The sequence below is a fragment of the Arachis ipaensis genome, chromosome B2 (genome assembly GCF_059453495.1).
Source record: "Arachis ipaensis isolate K30076 ecotype BB chromosome B2, ASM5945349v1, whole genome shotgun sequence".
NCBI lineage: Eukaryota > Viridiplantae > Streptophyta > Magnoliopsida > Fabales > Fabaceae > Arachis > Arachis ipaensis.
The window spans coordinates 123,387,340-123,394,204 of NC_142437.1; the positions used below are offsets into that span (position 1 = coordinate 123,387,340).

General features: G+C 30.5%; 1 long non-coding RNA gene across 1 annotated transcript; it reads left to right on the forward strand.

Annotated features, from left to right (window-relative positions):
- Nucleotides 1–1,297: 1,297 nt before the first annotated feature.
- Nucleotides 1,298–3,530, forward strand: LOC148575487 (uncharacterized). The gene is made up of 4 exons (XR_015904785.1): nucleotides 1,298–1,443; nucleotides 1,535–1,589; nucleotides 1,678–1,806; nucleotides 3,255–3,530. It is a non-coding gene; the product is annotated as an uncharacterized LOC148575487 (long non-coding RNA).
- Nucleotides 3,531–6,865: the final 3,335 nt, after the last annotated feature.

Consider the following 6,865-nt stretch of genomic DNA (forward strand, 5'->3'; position numbering starts at 1 on the left):
CATCTCGCTTACTACATTATTAAAAGTATTTAATATATTTTATTTTATTATGTTTGTGAGTTTGTTTTTTAATTTATTATCAAATATAGTAGTTTATAAATAGTAAGTATTTAATATTTTTTTAACTTTTTGCTGTGAGGAATATTAGCGTGCAATTTGGTTAAGGTGGTAACTATTTTGATTTTTTTTTGATAGCAGTCTAAGATTTTAGTCCAAGTATAAAAATTATACTTTGGAGACCTCTACTTTCTTTACAGGATTTCAATTAGATCAAGTGGAATTAGTAGCATTTCTAATAATAAAGTCTAAATTATATTATATTGGTTCGTTTAGGGGTTTTTATGTGATAAATAAGAAAAAAAATTATAAAAAACACTTAAAATATTCATGTCTCTACTTAAGTGTTTGGAAAAAGTAATATCATGACATATTATCAAAATTTTTATGATTGATTTCATGTATCTGATCTTATTATTAGTTTAAACTTTTAGGAGAAGTAGTATCATAACAAAATTAAATAAATTATTATTGGTATGATACTATTTTTTTCCAAAACCTTAAACTGATAGGACTTAGGATCATACAATATGAATGATTATATCTTTAATATTTTTTCTCGAATAAGAGACTCTTTTGGGTTTCTTTAATTTTTGCATAGGCTTTTTTTTATTTATCTTATACTATTTTTTTTCTTTTGTGATTCACCAAGGATCGAACTGTAAATTTTTTTTATCATAAAATTCTAATACTATATCATGCAATCACTTCTTTTAAAATCTTAAACAGATAAAAAAAGACAACATAAATAATTATATCTTTATTGATTATAATATTACTTGTAATGTTGGCCCTAATAGTATAAGAAATGGATAGTTAAAAGAGTTATTTTGGTTTCCACATTTTATTGTATTAGAGGAAGGAAGCCATAAGGGGCGGAGGATAAGCTGGATAAGCTGCTGTTAGAGTTGGCAAAGGGATATGTCCATCCATCCGTCATGTTCTGCCAAAGTCCACCGCTCTATGAGTTTATTGTAAACCCCGGTTAAATTAGTAGATAATTAGTTGATAAATTAGTTTTTAATAAGGAGGATTAGAAATGCAAATATTATATCAAAATAGGGTAGAGCTCATCGAAACGAGAATTTTGACACCAATTTCGAAGAAATCGGTCCAAGATTGGATCGAACGGGCCGAACCGGTTGAACCGGGCCCAAACCGGGCCGTGGGCCCAACCGGACCAGCCCTTTAAGTGAACCCACGTTCTTCTTCTCCCCATTTTTGGCAGCGTCGAAGAGCATCAGGGAGAAGAAAGGAAGAACGTCAAAATTGTTACGTTAACTTCCGATCCCCGTAACTTCTCCGTTCGAGCTCCGATTGCCGCACCGTTTGCGGCCACGCGTTCACTGCGTCGAGCTCTACATTTCTACCGGAACAATTTCACTGGTAACTTGTTTAATCACTCTCAGCCCTCTTTTCTCCCAATTTTCGAATTTTAAGTGGGAATGTTGAATTTCTTTGATTTCTGATGTTTTAGGATCCAATTAGCTTGAGAGAAACGTTCACTCTTGCTTATGTGAAGCTTGGGTAAGGTGAGGATATGATAATTCTATTTTAATTTCATTAAATTTGAGCTTTGAGTATTAAATTGGGTATATATGTATTATGAATGTGTATTAGGTTGAAAATAAATAATTGGAGCTTGAAATTGTGAATACTGGAACTTGGAGGAAGCGGATTAGTTGAGGTTTTGAGGGCTATGTTGTTTTAGGAAAATTGTCTTGGAATAATACTTGGGAATCGGCTAAGGTATGGTTTAGGTTTCTTGCATTTAATATATAATGTTCTGTGAAAACTTAGGCTAGATGACCATAGGATAAGTTGGAATGCAGGTGTATGTTCAATGTTTAGCAATTTATCGATGAATATATTTGGTTGAAGTTTATTGGATAATTAGTTTTTAATTTTGGATGGTGAATGTTGTTATGTTAATTTGGATAGAATTATGGTTGAATGTTATTGTTGATTAACTAATGATTTGGTGAATTATTGATTTGAGGTATTTTGTGTTAAAAGCCTAGGATTTGTGAACTATGATTCTTAGTTGAATTTTGGTTGTTGGATTTGAATATTGTATGAGTTTAATTGTTGATTTGAAGTAGATTTATTGTGATGATTGTTATGATGATGAGGAAGGGTATGTTGAATTGAAAAGAAAGCAGGTTTGGACCCGAAAAGGGTGGCAAAGTCCGAGTTTTAGAGGAGATGCTGCCGAAATTTTATAAAAAATTAGAGATTTTGTTTAGATGATTATTTAAAAGAGATTTAGATTTAAATGTTATATGGTTTGATTTTGAGTTATTAAGAAAGTGAGTATGTTTTAAGTTTGAAGTTTGATTCTTAGAAAAGAATGAATTATGTTTTGAATTGAAACTATTGATGGACGGAATGGGAGGTGTGATAATGAAGGATAAGGATTGAATATGTTTAATGTATGATGATGAATGAAATGCAATTGAGAATGATGTGGATGTTGAGGAATTATAATTGAATTATTTATATGGCTTATGAATTTGAATAATCTGAGATACGAGATTCCCTGGATTAAGTGCCGTGGCTTGCCACCACGTGTACCAGGTTGAAAACTCGATACTCTGTTGACCCTACGACGTAAGTGTGACCGGGCACTATATAAATTCCCGGGAATGTTACCCCCATTGAGCAATATTGATTATTTGAGAAAAATCTAAGCATAGACTCTTGGGGATGCACGTCGGGGGACAGTCTAAGGACAATTCAGACTTGTCGGGTTGGCTGGATAACCGACAGATGAGCCTCATCAGCCATAGGACAGGCATGCATCATATGCATATTACTTGACTTACTTGCTTGTGTATTAACTGGGTGTGCCTAAATGTACTTGCCATGTTAAATGTATATTTGTTATCTGCAGTACTTGTAACCTTCTTGTGCTTGCCTTTGTCTGTTTAGTTGTCTGTGAAAATGCATGATGGAGTCGGAGGTATGGAGGAATGGCAGAATGGGATTTAGATTTAAGGTTAAGTTAAGTTAGGTTTAAATATCCTTAGTAAACCACCTTTTATGGTTTCTGTTTAATACTTTAAGCTCTACAATCTGAGTGTCGGCGTTCTAGGATTGCCTCTGGCATTCCCAGGACCTTATATATTATGTGTGTGGCACCTTTACCATACTGAGAACCTCCGGTTCTCATTCCATACTATGTTGTTGATTTTCAGATGCAGGTCGGGAGCCATCTCGTTAGTCGTCTGGACTCTTAAAGCGGAGGGGTTACTGGATAGTGTTGTTGTATAGTTTTGTTGTACAGTGATGTATATATATGTACTTAGCTTTCTCTCCGCATAACTTGTCCTTTTTGATCCTCTTAGAGGTTTATGGAGAGGCAGGATTGTGTGTATGTACTTTTGGGTTTTGGATATGTATGTATATATGTGTAAATATTCTCCGGCCAGTCTTGACTTCGCAGGCTGAGTTAGGAGCTTATTATTTTGTATCTTTGGCACTCTATTCCTACTTCTGTTATCTTATGTTTGACAATTACAGTTTTCTTAGCATGCAAGTTAACTCGTTCCTTGAGCGTTGCGCTTTTATCTCGCGATTTTTATTTTCCCTATCCTTCAAGGCTCCTAGCATATTATAACTCTTCTGCTATTATATGTACTTATTTTATTTTAGAGGTCGTAATACCACATCACCTCTGTTTTACGTCTTAAGCGTAAAGCTTTGTGTGGTAGGGTGTTACATTTATGGAGTATCTCATTTTGTTCACTTTGCGTGTTGGTTAAATTCTTATTAATGGTTTAGTTTTTTAAGTCTTATAAAATGTGGTATACTCATCTTTGTATGGATTTTAAGAATTTAATGTAATTTTGTTTCTCTCCCATTAGATTCAAGCGTCAAGTGTGTTCATAAAAATTGGACAAAAAATTGCATCATGTACTTCAGTTAATACATTTGACTTTCAAAATTTTGATAGTATAATTTAATTTTAATGCATTATCAGTGTAAAGTAGTTTTGTGCATGCATTCAATTACATAATGTTACATCAATAAAAATAACTATTTCTCGTTGACCTCGTGAATGATCATCTAAAAGAACGGATATGATTGTACGACTTACACTGTCCGTACATCAAAATTAAACTCTTGATAGTAAATGGTTAAATAAAAGAAACATATTACGGGAAACATCTTTATTTTTAGGTTTAATTACTCTATTAGTCCCTCTAGTTTTACCAAATTTTTAATTATGTCTCTATAGTTTTTTTCTTTTCATTGGATCCCTACACTGCTTTTAATTTTATAGTTAGGTCATTCCTAGTGTAAAAAACGTTAGATTTTACTGAATATTTCTTGGCAAATTGACCGCATATATTTTAGAAGAAATATTCTGTTAATTTTAACGTTTTTGATATGAAAATGATCTAATTATAAAATTAAAAGTAATGTAAGGATCTAATTGAAAAGAAAAAAATATATATGAACTTAATTAAAAATTTGGTAAAACTATAGAAACCAATAGTGTAATTAAACCTTAATTTTTATTATTAATCACAAGCTTATTGGTTTCAATCAATCAATACTTGTAATCATGAGTGCTCTGATTATATAACACAATTCTCTTGCATATATATATATATATATATATATATAGCTTCATCGTAAGTGTTGTCCAAACTCAAGAAAAAGTGACATAAAATCACGATGCACATTAAGGAATAACGTTGTTACTCTAATAAGGAGAATAAAAACATCCTATAAAAGGAAACAAGAACCCAAAAAGGCCAAATCTAATAAAAGTGAACACAAACATAAAGACAAACTTTAGCATTAAAATATTTTGCAAATATTTATTTTGCCATGGTTTGTGGCCAAACGAGCCAACGATGAATTCTGGTTTTTATTACGAGAAATTCAGAAATACTCCAAATGGTAAGAGAGTTCAACATATATTATTATTTGGTGATATTTTGTTGTTTGTACAATTTAAATGCACCTTTTGCTGGAATATGTATCAGTGCTAACAAACACTTAAAAGACTAGCTATTTATCACTACTTTGGTTGAAGTATCCAAATGTTTAAAATTTTAGTTCTATGAAATGCTATTAAGGCACTCTAGCTTAAGTATCTCTAATTTGAATTTATTTCTATGAAACTTATTGCATCATTTATAACTTCATCATTCATTACTTGTTCAAACACTTAGACATTAGTTTTGACACTTAGACATTAGTTTTGACAAAAACAAAAACTAAGTACAAAATTTAAGATAAAAAAAAAAAACACAAATCCTAGCAAGAAAAAAACACATTACTACTGTAGCATTTCAACCATCTTGTCTTTTAATTTCAATGTCATTCTTGTTCAATTTTCTTTTCTAATGCATCAGCCTATTCTTTCAACAATAATAAGGTTTTCTTTATTCTCACTGTTTTATAAGATACTCAACATTGATATTATATTTTCAACTTTTTTTTAAATTTTTTGCAATTTTTTTACTATATTTTAGGTCAAGTAATTTGATGACCCTTTGTTGAATTTAAGGAGGAGTTAAACAAAATCGAAATAATAATAAAGAATTTTAAGATAATATTTCACTAGAATGAAGATTTTTTATTCCACTTACATTGGCAATTTATTACTCTTAAAATAAGGAAGGGACACAAACTAGTGATAGAATATTCTAATAATTAATTCGAGAATCATATTGCATATAATAATATTAACAATGATTTTAGGTTTATATAAAGCCTAATTTTATTTATCATGAACTTATAATTACAAAGAGAGAGATATGACTAAATATGATGTGCTTTATGTACTAATAATATTGATGATTGGAACAATTGTTTGTTATGTTAATGTTGAATTCGACGGCTTTATTCGTGATAATGAAAAAGCGTGGATTCCAAGTGTTGATGATGCCTATCATCTTGACACGTGTCATAGAAAATGCAATGAAGCCTATGACACGTCAACAAGAAAATCAAGAAATAGATTATATGAATGCAAAAAGTTGTGCAAAAGCATAAATCAGTGTATAGAATGGTGCAGGGAGATGTCGTGGGGATGAAGATGCATATAAGAAATGCATAGAACAAAGGAGTAAAGATATAAATCATTTGTTTTAGTTTCTGACTAAAGCTATAAATGAAGATCCAATTCAGAGATGGATAGAAAATTTTAAAAATGATGAGTGCACTTGGTACTTTATTAATGGTAAGTATTTAATAGGTTTTTTTGTGAGTTTTGTTTTCTAAAAAATAAATGCACCTTATACGTACTTAATGTGATGAATACTACCTTAAATTTTGGTGCTAGTAGTATAAAACATTATAAAATATAATAATTCATAATATATTCTGACTTAAGAATAAAGAGTTAAAAACTTCAATATGTATATTTTTTTGTTGTCTAAAGTATTTTCCAACTCGATAAGTTAAGGGTTAATTTGTCGCGGATAATTCATGGCAGATTTAAGCTTCATTTAAGAGTCTGTCGTTAGCTAATGGATTGTTGTATATACAAGACAGAATTTGAACCCTCAATACTTACTTAAGTTGATGGGTGAGTTAACTACTCGACTAATCCAAGTTGGTACGAGAACTTCAATACTGGAAGTGTTTTATATATGTGTTAATTGTTTATGCATAATATTATTATGCACAATTAGTCAAAAAAAGTGTACGTTCACATATAATTTATACATTTTAATATTATATTTTTTTCATTAAAATATTACTAAAAATAAAGATATGACGATCAATTAAAAGAAAGGGATAAAAATTATTTTTTTCTTACATAGAAATTTTAAACACATAAGACGTG